A 14421-nucleotide genomic window follows, 5' to 3' on the forward strand; every position below is an offset into this window, starting at 1 on the left:
GGTATAGCGGGTTTCATGAAAAACTTGTGTTTTTATAAGTCATTTGTAACGGTACCTATTTTAAACACTCATTTACAATTGAGGAATGTTAACATTTCTAAAAGTTCCAGGTAGGACGGTCTCCTTAAAAACAGTCTCCAAGTGTTGCACTTTACAAATGAGGAAACAAAACCCAAGACTGTATCTGAGAGAAAAGGACCAGGATTTGAGTTTCAACGAAGTGCTTGACTCTTGTTTAGTTAATGATTCACTAACTTGCTCAGGCCTCAGTTTTTGCACCTGCAGACCGGAAATGACACTACTGTTGGTGGTGAGGGTTACAGGAGGCGTTGCACACTGGCTGCTTTTGGTCATGGGGACAAGCCACTCTCGGAGAAGTCCCAGCTGCTGGCAGAAGAGGCTCCGTGAAAATCCCGGGCCCCTGAGGCCTGAACGGTGGGGTTTCTCGTGCACTGAGCTGTTCGCTCCCTGCGGACAGTTCATGGCTCACTTTCAGAATCTCCTGGCTTCCTTAGCTTTGAAAATGGATTGCACTAATCACAAAAATGTTCAAACCACCTACCGCTAGGTATAGGGTGCATTTTATATTGATCTGCCCAATGAGGCATTGTTTTAAGTGAATAAATATATTTCTTGATTTTATACACTTCAGCATGATGAGAAATAACAGCATCTGTGTGCTGCCCCCAAAGACTCTTTCTTAGTGGTGCTGATCTTGGGAATGTGCTCAGTTTTCACTGAAGGGAGACTTAATCTGATTATACTTGAACCTCCTCAGACCAAAACAGCACAGAACTGAAAACCCTCAGTTAATGAATAAGAACTTTAGAAAGATCCAAATGAAGTTTTTTTTAAAGGTGCCTAAGGCAAGACATTGTAATAAAACCAAGCCCACAGAAAACTTTTAATTAACAGAAATTAAAAAATTGGTTTAAAGAATATCTGCCTTGGGGCATGTAGAGGGCTCAGTCAGTTAAGCGTCTGCCTTCTGCTCAGGTCATGATCCCGGGGTCCTGGGCTCCCTGTTTAGTGGGAAGCCTGCCTCTCCTTCTCCCTCTGCCACTTCATTCCCCCTGCTCATGTTCTCTCTCTCTCTCTCTCTCAAATAAACAAATAAAATCTTAAAAAAAAAAAAAAAAAGAATATCTGCCTTTTAGAGACTGGTTTAAAAAACCCAACAGCCCCCACCATCCCACAAAACCTGCTCAACGAAAACTCCCTGTCTGTACAGCATTATACAGAAAAAGAATTTTTCTGGAACAAGGAATAGTTTATATTGATTTGGTTTCCAATAGGAAGGAATAAGTCTAAGAATGTCAATTGGGGGGCTTTCATTAATTAAATAAAACCATCATTAAAGAAAGCTGCTCCCATTTTTGGTGTAAGCCCCTTCTATTGAGAAAGTGAGTGACAGCTCCTCTGTGATTCTGCCAGGAAATAGCTCAGAGGAAAATATGGCATAGGCCTAAATCCCCGAATTATGGAGCAACTCTTCCTTCTGTGGGTTTTAATAGAAGCTTGGGTGATTTAATCTATAATCCAGCCCTACCCTTCATCCATCCAATTTTATATCCCATTACTTTCCAGCTTTACATTCCAGGCAGGCCTCTCCACTCTCCCGAGTTCATATCACCCAAACTTTCTCCCACTATCACATTTTTACTTATGACCTTTATTCTCCCTTGAATGCTCTCCCATTTTCTGTCCTCCAAATGATCTTTCTCCGATTTCATGGCCTAGCTTAATGCCTATATGCTCTATGAAAACTTCCCTTCCTGTAACAGCTCATAGTGGCCAAAATTAGGGGAATTCATCCTGGGCTTTTCACTCAGGAACAAAATTAAGGCTTATTTCTTTTCAACATGTCTTATTTTTTCCCCTCTGAAACTAGATTGTAGTTTTCTTGAAGTTATGACATTCGGGATTATATATTCTCTTTCCCTCGTTCCCTGCTCTCCCTACATCTTACCCATTGTCAGACACGTCGTCGAAGCAAATGTGTGGGCAGAATGGTCAACTTTGGGAAGCTACTCTCATTCTCTCAGTTCCCGGGGGTAGGGGGAAAGCCCAGCACCAGCAGCTCTCTGTGCCACGATGGGACTGATGAGAAGACAGAAGACGAGTGGACGGAACTCTGCATTTCCTGCCACGAGGCCCAGAACGTCCACCTGCCCTGGCAGGAGCAGTTAAGGCAGGGGGCTTGGAGGGAGGACGAGCTGGCAAGGGGGAGGTAGGAGGGGACAGCACAAATTTTCCAGGCTCTGCTGAATTCGGAAAAGGGAGAACATTTGGAAACGTCTTTAGAAGGCTTTTCTGACCAACGGTTTTGTAAAAAAAACAATGGTAAGTTCTGGTCTCCCTGATGATGCTCTTGGGGCAAATCGAGAAGATTCCGTCTATGTCCCTATGCTCCTCTGGCTCTTTCCTGGATCCTCCTTTTTCTCCTGGCACTACCTACTTTTTCTAAGCATATTTTCCCCTCTCCTGGCTTCGGGCCTCTTTGACAATCCGTGTGATGTTTATTATCTTTCGGGGCCCAGGGCCCACAAATTTCCTCCTTCTCTCCCATCTCTCAGCCCTGCTAGGTGATTCCTGGGGAAGTCTGTGGCTCTGATGGTAGCTTCCCAGGTTTTCCTTTCACAAACCCTCACACATATCAAAATGCAGTTATAGAAAGAAGAACTAGTAATCAAAGCAGCAGATAATTATACACCTTACGTGGCTTTTTTACCGGAAAAAAAGACTGGGCATTCAGAGCTCTCTTTGCTAACAAGCACACAACTTTATTTGTAACTTAATTTCTTCAGTGAAAAACCAAAAAACAACAAACAAACAAACAAACAAAACAATGTAATTAACACTTTGGTAACAAACAATCAAACAAAACAAAACAGAAACACTTTGGGGGGAGGTAAGGGGGGGAGTATGCTTTTTGTTTTGCTAGGAAAATTCCTGCTCATTCTTTAAGGCCTGGATCTTGTATGCTGTGTGAAACTTCCTTTCTCCCCACCTCTGGAAACACCCTCATTTCCTCCTCTGTGCGCACCTCCCCAGTCACTTCCTCCTTCATGATATACCCAGGCACCTGCTCTATCGGGCACCATGGCCAGGCACTGAAGTAGCAAAGGTAAATAAGACATTCTTTCTACCTTCCTGTGGCTCACAGGATGGAGGACAAGGAGACAGATATAGTATTGCAGTATTGCTCATTGGTTAGAGGTAAACATACCCCGCCTTGTGGACGCTTTACTGCCACTTCTGAGCTGGATATCCTTGGGAAAGGGACCTAACCTCTCCCTGATTTCAGGTTCTCATCAGCAGAATGGGGAAATGCCATTACCCAAGTCTTGCGACTTTTGTGAATGACAAATAAGATAATGTGTGTAATGATCTTAGCACAGGGCCTGTCTCGGAATAAGTGCTCCACAAATAGGAAATGTTATGACAGAGGATAGAGGTGCCTTTGGGACGGTGGGAAAACGTGACACCACTCCCAGGGCTGACAGGGTAAGGGAGAGGAGCAAGGAAGGTTTCAAGTTAAGGTTTGAGAACATATCTTTTGACCAGGAAAAGAGGAATGAAATGAGGATTTAAGGTTCAAAAAGAAATAAGCAACATATCCTTTCAAATGTCTTTTTTCAAAGTTGCAACAGTGGTTGGCTCTTTCTGTAGAGGAGTTAAGAGGACATGGATTTGAATAATTCAAACATTTTTATCTTTGAGGAGAAGTTACGCTCCTCTCCCCGTCACTGAGATTTTGAGGGGTTCTGTCCATCTGATAAAATGGAATGCTTTTCTAAAAGCAAAGAGAAAGTCACATTAAATATATCCACGAGGACCGCTCTGAGAGTGTTTTTGGGTGTCCACAGGGTTATGTTAGAGGTGTGAGCCCATGTCTTTAGGCATCTCAGCTTCCTCTGGAATTGGCTCAGGAAAAAGCCGGGTTATACCAAATTCCACTTCAGCATAAATAATAGGGTTCCTGTGCATTGGGTTTTGGATGGAAATGTTCCCTTCATGGAGGGTGTGACTCACTTATCCTTAAGACAATCTCATTCCCGAAGTGGTCACCAATGACTGAGACTTGCCTTTTGCGTTTTGCAAAATTGGTAGGGAAAATGGGCCAACTTTCTGTACCTAATATGTACTATCACTTTCATTAATTTCAATAACTGTGAGGTAAGTTGAATACATACACACACACGATTCTCTAAGCTAGAAGATGCCACTTTGAACTTACTTCAAAAACACTTACTCATTATATCAGTAAGTTAGTGAATATTTATTGAGTACTATTATATACATAACTTGATGCTGGCTATTAAAAAATTCAAAGGGAGGGGCCCCTGGGAGTCTCAGACGGTTAAATGTCTCCCTTCAGTTCAGGTCATGATCCCAGGGTTCTGGGATGGAGTCCCACATCCAGCTTCCTGCTCAGTGGGGAGCCTGCTTCTCCCTTTGCCTGCTGCTCCCCACCGCTTGAGCTGTCTGTCTGTCTCTCTCTCTCTCTGACAAATAAATAAATAAATAAATAAAATCTTTTAAAGGAACTTTTACTTTAAAAATGTAATTTTCCCCCTGAGTTTTAGGTTATCAACTTGAGTGATTTCAGTCATTTATCAGGCATTACTATGTACTTTACCACTCTGAATGACAAATACACTGTTATCTCAGTTTTCCTTTACAGCAGAGTCTTGCTATCTGCACAGGATTATCAAAAAAATGGTAGGAGAGTCTCTCGGCAGTAGCGCCATCTTCTTGGAAACCTCTGTGCCATGAGAGCCAAATGGAGGAAGAAGCAAATGCGCAGGCTGAAGCGTAAAAGAAGAAAGATGAGGCAGAGTCCAAGTAAACCGCTAGCTTGTGCACCAGCAGAGCCACAGGAGCAGAAATAAGGAAAGCCAGAGGCCAGGGACGCTGGTACCAATTGTTGGGCCGCATGCCTACTCTCTAGAGCTTGATTCAGTGGATCTGCCATCTGATCGCAGATACCACCTTTGAGAGATCCGCCTTGTTCATACCAAAACCGACTGTTTTGGCCCTTTGCCCTGGACCTGTGACTTTTTGGGACAACTCTGTGTTCATTTGTGGCTGAATGTAACACGTGTACAATAAATCATCTCTTCTGCTGTCTTAGCTGAAGGAAAAAAAAATGGTAGGAGAAATGGGTGGAAGTAATATATACTCAGAGTCACATGTGAAACTGAATTAAACCCAGGTAGACAATGAGAATCATGAATACGCTTTCCAAGTGATTAAATACATTTCACTGCAAATGCCCATTTGTTTGGGATGAGCTGTATTAACATGCTGTTTCCTTTCTGTATACAGTTAGTTTCCAATAGATTTCTGCAGTTTATATACAACACTCTGTGACTCAGAAATTTGAATTGTGAGTAAAAGATAATAGCCATGATTTTTATGCCCTTTAAGAAATAAAGAATTTTTGGGGGCGCCTGGGTGGCTCAGTGGGTTAAGCCACTGCCTTCGGCTCAGGTCATGATCTCAGGGTCCTGGGATCGAGCCCCTCATCGGGCTCTCTGCTCAGCAGGAAGCCTGCTTCCTCCTCTCTCTCTCTGCCTGCCTCTCTGCCTACTTGTGATCTCTCTCTGTGTGTCAAATAAATAAATAAAATTAAAAAAAAAAGAAATAAAGAATTTTTTGTTTTTACAAAAGATAGGAAAATAATATGCATACAACCATAAATATGTATCATGAGTCATGAAAGCTTTAAGTAGAATATTAAAATATTAATATTTTATATTTTATCTACTATAATATCTACTATATTATAGTATATAGTATACTATATTATAGTAGAATATTAAAATAATTACTAATTCCAAGTCAGTTATCTTGATATTTAAACATGCTCACATGGCAAATTCCCTCGAGTGTACCTACTTTTCGACATGTCATTCCATTTGTTCTCACAAAAAAGATCAGCTATGGATTCAATGAGCCGAAGCCTCATTTCCTAAAGGGAATATAAGTCATTCAAGAAGAAAAGCCATGTTACATAAGAATCTACACTCTCTGTTTGTGAAAGTTAAAATTTAGGAAAAATTAAATTCACGTCACATCAAACCAGACAGCAGCATGATATCTGATTGCATACCAGCAATTTTCAGTTTGGTTGATCACAACTGTGTTCTGAAAAGATGGAACCAACGTCAAAGTTCTTGAGTATAAAATAAGGGTGATCATTCAAGAAAATGGTAACTAGCAAGATGCAATTGACCTCATTGTTTGCTTTGAGTTACTCGGCCAACTAATTGGTTTGTATCATGTACATCTCATTTCTGAAATGATCTATGATAGACTTCAGCCACATTTGGAAGAGAATGGAAGTGTATGCAGTGAAACAAGGCATTCCCCCTAGGGCAATACCTAGGATATATTTCAGTTTTCACAGAACAATATCAGTGTAGGCTGTTGTCCCAGCATGATTATTAATAGTTCTTGCTTTCATTCTTAAAATACTCTAGTCGAACAATAAATAACATGGTCACCCTGGTCATAACCAACATATGTCACTATGGGCACATTTCAAATACCTTCATGATGTACAAAATTGAAAAACGGTATGGGTGTAGCTGTACAAGGAAGTCACTCAGTTCTCCTGCCCAAGCTCTTGGAGAGCTGGAATACATCCTTTGTGCGTATTTTAGTTGCCCACCATTCTCGGGCTCAGAGCTTTGCTTATAGCAGACTCTTGATCAATGGTGGACAAATGGATAAATAAATATTTTAAAAACCAGTTTCCACAAAGTCCACTATTGTAGCAATGCAATGATCCCATTAGGGAGATTTAAAAGATGATGAGATTAATTTGACAGGTACCTAAAAAGCTGCTTGGGTTGGTTAGCTAGTCAATTCAGTGGCAAAATTCAACCTGGCTATTTCTCACAGTTGTCTGTGGCTTAACACCAACCAACTCAGTCATGCCTGCAATCCAGGGGCCCACTCCCCATAGTCTGTTTCTGTTCTATTTTGGACACATAGAGAAATGTGTTCTGAAGGTGAAAGTCTACATTACATGATTTCTGTGAAGCTGGTGGTGATGACCCCACATTAAGAAATGAAGAGCATTAATTATACTTGGTGAAGCAGAAGTCTTAATAATGTGTGAAAAGATGAAAGGAAAACAGATTAGTGCACTGAATCAGACCTGATTCCAGTGATTGAAATACATCAAAATAACATTTCAGAACCGTTTCTTATGTTAGTGCTATATTTACTCCTTCCTGAATGCTAATTAGTAGAAACTCAGTGAAAAGTGACAGTGTTTTTTAAAATAATAATTTGTAGAGAATGTCATTCTGGGTATCTTGTTCCTGAAGGCCAAACTGAGAGCATGAAGAGACTGCCATAGAGAGGAAGCCTCATGTGCCACTGGCCAGTGCTCTGTTCTCCACAGAAGCCCGAGATGCAGGCCAGTTGGCATCATCCTTGACATCAGCCTTTATGATCAAGCATAGCTCTAACCCTCTCAGAAACCATCTGTGACTCTGTCATTCACAAATGACTCCAAATCCCTGCTGAGTTTATTTTTACTTTCTGCTTTATTCTCTTAGTTTAATGAGTTCTATAAATTTTTTAGTGTGGAGGAGAATTTCCTATCACTTGTTAGACTTACTGGGTCTCAAAGAATGCCTCCCATCCTAGTCCTTTTCTGAACAGGTTCCCTCCGTCAGGTCATCCATTAATATGCATGTATGTTTAGGCTCTTCATGTAGCCAGGATAAAGAGTCACATTAACAGTCAGACATGTCTGCTTACTCCTCAAATCCCCATTCTTTGGTTATTCTAGTTACCCTCGCCGTCATTTCTATTAGTGTGAGTTCCTTTGAGAGATGTTGCAAAAACGAGCCAGAGGCACCAACAATTAAGGGTTGCATTGAAAAGGAGTTCTCATTTTGTTTTCCATACCATTCCTGATGGATTCCAAACCATTCCGAACATATTTCTTGACCAGTCTGGATGACAATCACAGGGAAACTCCTGATAATTACTCCAAGATCCCTTTCCTGGGTCCTAACTGACAGACCTCAAACCTCTCTTTAGCATTAGACTTGGAAGTAAATGATGTGGATAAACCCTAACTTTGATGCTTCCTGGATACTTGGCCTGGGGAAATTCAGGTAACCTTTTAAAATCTCTATTCATTTATCTTTAAAATAAAGATAATAATGCCTCTCAGAGATATTATAAGGGGGGAAGACTGGACTTACAAATATGAGAGCCTCTCAAATTAAAAACAGTGCTAGTGCATGCCATTATTCACAATTTCAAAAGTATCATCTCTTCCTTTTCTATCTTTTCACAATAGTTATTTTGGTGATAGAAATGTGATCACTCAACCTCCCAACCAAGAAAAGCCCGGCACCAAATGGCCTCACTGGTAAATTCTACCAAGCATTTAAAGAAGAATTAACTCCAATCTTTTTCAAACACTTCAAAAAAAATATGATGAAGAGAGAAAAATATCCAGACTCATTTTAAAAGGTCAGCATTTTCCTGATACAAAAGCCAAACGATACCACAAGAAAAGAGAACCACAGGCCAATAGCCTTGATGAACATAGATGCAAAAATCTCAACAAAATACTAAGAAAGCAAGTTCAATAGTATATTGAGAGAATTATATATCATGGTCAAGTGAGACTTATCTCTGGGATGCAAGGACAGTTCAACATATAAAAACTAAACAATGTAATACACACTAGCAGAGTGAAGGATAAAAATCATTTGATTGATTGTTTCTTTGCTATGCAGAAGTTTTGAAATTTGAGGTAGTTCTATTTGTCTATTCTCACTTTTGCTCTCTGTGCTTTTGGTGCCATACCCATGAAATCATTGCCAAGACTGGGGTCATAAAGTTTTTTCCTTATGTTTCCTTCTAAGGGTTGTTACAACATACAAAAAGAAATAGTGTTTCTACATGCCAACAACAAACTATCTGAAAGAGAAATAAATAATCCAATTTACAATAACAACAAAAAGAATAAAATACTCAGGAATAAGTTTAACCAGGGTGGTAAAAGATTTGTACACTAAACACTATAAGATGGGGATAAAAGAAATTGAAGAAGACACAAATAATGGAAAGATATTCTGTGCTCATGAACTGGAAGAATTTATATTGTTCAAACGTCCATACCCAGAGCAATGGACAGGTTCAATCCAATTCCTATCAAAATTCCAATGACATTTTTTATAGAAGTAGAACAAACAATCCTAAAACGTATATAGAACCACAAAAGACCCTGAATAGCCAAAGCAATCTTGAGAAGGGAGAACAAAGCTGGGGGCAGCATACTTCCTGATTTCAAGCAGTATAGGTTTGGCATAAGAACAGACACATAGACAAATGGAACAGAATCGAAAGTCCAGAAATAAATCCACCCATATATGGCCAATTAATTTATGACAAAAGAGCCAAAAATAAGGATTATCTTTTCAATAAATGCTGTTAAGAAAACTGAATAGCCATACACCAAAGAATAAAACGAATTCCTTTCTTATACCATATACAAAAATCGACTCAAAATGGATTCAAAACTTGAATGTAAGACGTGACACTGTAAAATTCCTAGACAAAAACATATGGTGTAAGTTTCTTGATACTGGTCTTGGCAATGATTTTTTTTTTGGATTTGATACCAAAAGCAAAGGCCATAAAAGCAAAAGTACACAAGTGGGATTATGTCAAACTAGAAAGCTTTTGAGCCGAGGAAACCATCAATGAAATGAAAAGGCAACCTATGGAATGCAAGAAAATACATGCAAATCTTATATCTGTTAAGGGGTTAATATTTAAATTGTATGAAGAACTCATATAACTCAATAGCCCAAAAGCCCCAATCTGATTAAAAAATGGGCAGAGAAACTGAATGGACATTTTTCCATAGAAGACATATCAATGGCCAACAGCCACATGAAAGGGCATTCAGCATCATCAATCATCATGGAAATATAAATCCAAATCACAATGAAATTTCACCTCACACCTGTCAGAATGGCTATCATCAAAAAGACATAAGTGTTAGCGAGGATATAGAGAAAAGGTAACCCTAATGCACAGTCGGTAGGAATGTAAATTGGTGCAGGCACTATGGAAAATAGTATGGAGATTCCTTAAGAAGTTATACATGGGGGGGGAGGGGGTTATGGACATTGGGGAGGGTATGTGCTATCGTGAGTGCTGTGAAGTGTGTGAAGCTGGCGATTCACAGACCTGTACCCCTGGGGATAAAAATACATTATATGTTTATAAAAAAAAGAAAATTGGAAGGGGAGGCGAACCATAAGAGACTATGGACTCTGAAAAACAACCAGAGGGTTTTGAAGGGTCGGGGGTGGGTTGTTGGGGGAACAGGTGGCGGGTAATAGGGAGGGCACGTATTGCATGGAGCACTGGGTGTTGTGCAAAAACAAGGAATACTGTTATGCTGAAAAAATAAATAAATTTAAATACTAATAAAAAAATATATACTAAAAAAAAAAGAAGTTATAAATAGAACTACTGAATAATTCAGCCGTTCCACTTCTGGGTATATATACAAAAGAAATGAAACCATTGTCTCAAAGAGCTATCTGTACTCCCATGTTAACTGCAGCATTATTCTCAACAGCCAAGGTATGAAAACAACCTACATATTTAATAACAGGTAATTGGCTAAAGAAGATCTGGTAAGTATATGCAAAAGAATATTACTCCACGTGAGAAGGAATGAAATGCTGCCATTTGGATCTTAAGGGCATAATGCTAAGTGAAATAATTCAGACAGAAAATAAATAGACCATACTGTATGATTCCACTCATATAGAAAACCTAAAAACATTGCACAAAACACAGAAACAGAGTAGCATGATGATAGCCGGGAGCAGAGGGGTGAGGGAAAGGAGAGATGCTGGTCGAAGGACACCAGCTTTCAGTTACAAGATGAGTAAGTTCTATTCAAATATTCAGCATGGTGACTAACAGTTCACAATACTACTGTACTGCACCCTTAAAAGTTGCTAAGAAAATAGATGGTAGATGTTCTCACCACAAAAAAAGAAATGGTAATTAGGTAATGAGATGGAGGCATTTTAGCGAAGGCTATGATGGCAGCCATTTTGCAATATGTAAGTGAATCAAATCAACCAGTTGCATACTTTAAACTTACACATGCTCTATGTCATTTATATCTCAATAAAACTGGAAAAGATAATAAGAAATAATACAAATGGATAATAGATATGGAGACTGGAATACAAAGTATCAATAGATGTATAACATGACACCCAAATTTACACACCCAGCTCAGCTATCTCTCTTGAATTCCAGATTGGATTATTCACACTAATTAGTAGCAGTATTTGGATATCCCAGTGACCTTATATTTATTCATTTATTAAATCTACAAATACTTTTTTTTTTTAAAGATTTTATTTATTTATTTGACAGACAGAGATCACAAGTAGGGAGAGAGGCAGGCAGAGCGAGAGAGAGGAGGAGGAAGCAGGCTCCCCGCCAAGCAGAGAGCCCGATGCGGGGCTCGATCCCAGGACCCTGGGATCATGACCTGAGCGAAAGGCAGAGGCTTTAACCCACTGAGCCACCCAGGCGCCCCTAAATCTACAAATACTTTAAAACATTCACCAAATTTAACTGGAGTATCTGCTCAGAAATACGTCTTCTCCAAACAATCGTCCTGTAGGTCGTACAGCTTCAACCTTTGTTCAGCTACCCCTCCTCGAATCCCCTTGGACCATATAAGGTAGCTCCAAGCTCATTTCCTTTTATCTGTATTACTGCGATAGCCCCGTAAATGTGTCTTTGGGGGTCTAGTCTTGCATTTCTTTTAATCCATTCTCTGCATAGAAGTCCAATTGATGTTTCTCAAGTGCAAGTGTGATCTTGTTACTTTTCTGATTGAACCGCATTACTTAGAAGAAAGCCAAGGTCATTGATCTGACTTACAAGGATTCATTTCTGGTCCTTCTGTGGCCTCAGTCTTACTGTGTTCCCACAGTCACCGTGTCACTGTGCTCCAGTCACTGTGCAGGGGCTCTGCAGCCCCTTCTGCCAGAAGCAGTCTCTGTTATTCCATCCCTCCTGTCACAGCCTGACCCCTGTTTACCTTTGAGTCCCAGCTTTGGCTTTGAGACCTTCCACAGGCACCTTGAAGTCTGAGCAAAATGCTCCTCCTAAGTGCTGCTTTATAGCTGGTACTTGGTTTTATCCTAACACCGACCCAGGAACTGTCCTTCACTGTTTGGTTACCCACATCCCTACCAGCCCTTCAACTTGTTGTCAGCAAGCATTGTGCCTAATTTGTAGTTGTATTCTCATCACCTAATCCAGACCATAGCACATGGTAGGGAGTCATTAAGCTATTGTTGCATAAATTAAAAGAAGAAAGAAGGGAGATAGTCCATATTAGTAATAATTTTGGCAGTTGGACAACATAGATTTCTTTTCATTGGTTTCCTACCTTAATCACTAAACGCAAATTTTATGTATCACCATTTCCAGAAGAAACTGCACTTTAATTTTACAAAATTAAGCTGAATAATTTCAGAAACGGTAAAAGGATCTTTAAGCACAATTTAGTCAAGATTTGGGGAGGTGAGAGACTTTGGTTGCTCTTATACTGAAAAAAAGTATATTTAAAAACAGCTCATCACAGTCTCTGGCACAGGATAGGTTCTCAATAGTGCTACTGGAATTTAATTGTTTCCTCATGCTGGACGAACACTAATTTCTGCAAACGTTCCATTGTCTCTACTTCCCTGCTCCCTAAAAAGGAGAGTAATAAAAACCATTTTTCATGTACACACACACAAAGACATGGCCTCATTGAGCTCATATATTACATCTTAAAAATAAGCAAAAAGAAATGATCTGTTATTCAACTAAATACAAGTTTTGTTTCAGAGACTTGTTCTACAAGAGTTTGTGTGAATTTCTGTCATTTAGGTGAGATGGCTTCTCTATGGAGCAGGTTGAACTATGCGTACTATGGGCAGAGACACTGTAAACCAATAGTGAGAACAATTAGGGATATAATCAGTTCTAGAACGCCAGCCAGAGGTATACTTGCCAAGGAGGTAAAGTACACGGGACCCTGTACCCACCGGTGATGCCCACCAGTATTTACTTTACAGGGACACATCTGGGGAAGCAGACCTCAATTCAGGAAGATGAGCACTGATGCTCGGGTGTTCATTATGAGGTGTGTGTGTGTGTGTGTGTGTGTGTGCGCGCGTGCACGCACGTGCATATGCATGGGCGTGTGTCTGGCTTGTGGACATCTTAACCACGCAAGAAACAGTCAAGTCAAATGAAGACAGTTGTCAGAGGATGAGAAGTAGAGATACAGAGACACAAGTTTTATTTTTCTATGTAAATACGTAAAAGGCAGAATCATACACAATGCAATTAAAAATAGAGAAAAATAGAGATGGGAAAGTATTTTTTTTTAAGTCAGGCGTCTCATGACAAGACATTTGGAAAACAGAAAAGTGGTTGACAGTGACAGTCACACAGGGACAAAAGAATTTCAGAGAGAAAGCGTCTGTGAATGGCACACATATATCTGAAAGGTAAAAATTACACGGAAGTAGGTAAGTACAGATATGTCCAAAAACGGAGTCAATGTGAAGCCATATGTACGTGGCCATAATCTATTTTATGCTTGCTTCAAATATCTGGGAATGCAAACATGGAAGGGGTTTTCCCCAATCTCTTGTCGCAAAGTCTATGTTTGGAAGGGATCCATCTGAGACAGCAGGAAGGTGCGTGCTGGGAAAGAAGGAGGATAAAGGGAAGACTTCAGAATCAGTTGCTTCCCATTTGAAATGACTGCCAGTGTCCTAGAGGGTATGAATTTGCTGCATAAAATCTTCTAGGACTATTGAAAGATAGAATTGAATCCATTTCCTTTGTTTTCATGGTATACCATTTTGTCCTTTTGTTTTGATTGGTATATTTAGGTCTTCCTTGGTCATTTCCACAGAAAAATAACTTTCTTTACACAATCGGGGCCAAACGACTATTGGATATCACCCAAAGGATAAATCAACCTCGTGTTGTCAAACCAGGGCAGCTCCGAAAGACATAGACACATTTACAAAACTGTATTTGTCAGGTCATTGTTATTGTAGCTGTTTTCTAAATTAATTCATAGGATCAAACCACTTTTCCATTTAAATGAGCACAATGTCTTCTTTGGAAGGATATACCCACACAGAGATATTTAGCAGAAATTCTAACAGGCCAGTGGAAGGAATTAAAAATATTCTCAAATAAAGTTCTTTCAATTATTATTATTATATTTAGTCAATTAAAGCTAAGAAATAGCTATAATTTTTTTGCATAGCTTATTAATTTACTTTGTAGAGCCATCATTTCAGGTATATATTTTTAAAG

At 39.6% G+C, this 14421-nt stretch overlaps 1 protein-coding gene across 2 annotated transcripts in view; it reads right to left on the minus strand.

Annotated features, from left to right (window-relative positions):
• The window catches only part of CRB1 (crumbs cell polarity complex component 1), a 138046-nt gene that overhangs the window by 17177 nt on the left and 106448 nt on the right, over positions 1 to 14421 (minus strand). The gene's annotated exons all lie outside the window — the stretch shown is intronic.

The sequence above is a fragment of the Meles meles genome, chromosome 17 (assembly GCF_922984935.1).
Source record: "Meles meles chromosome 17, mMelMel3.1 paternal haplotype, whole genome shotgun sequence".
Lineage (NCBI taxonomy): Eukaryota > Metazoa > Chordata > Mammalia > Carnivora > Mustelidae > Meles > Meles meles.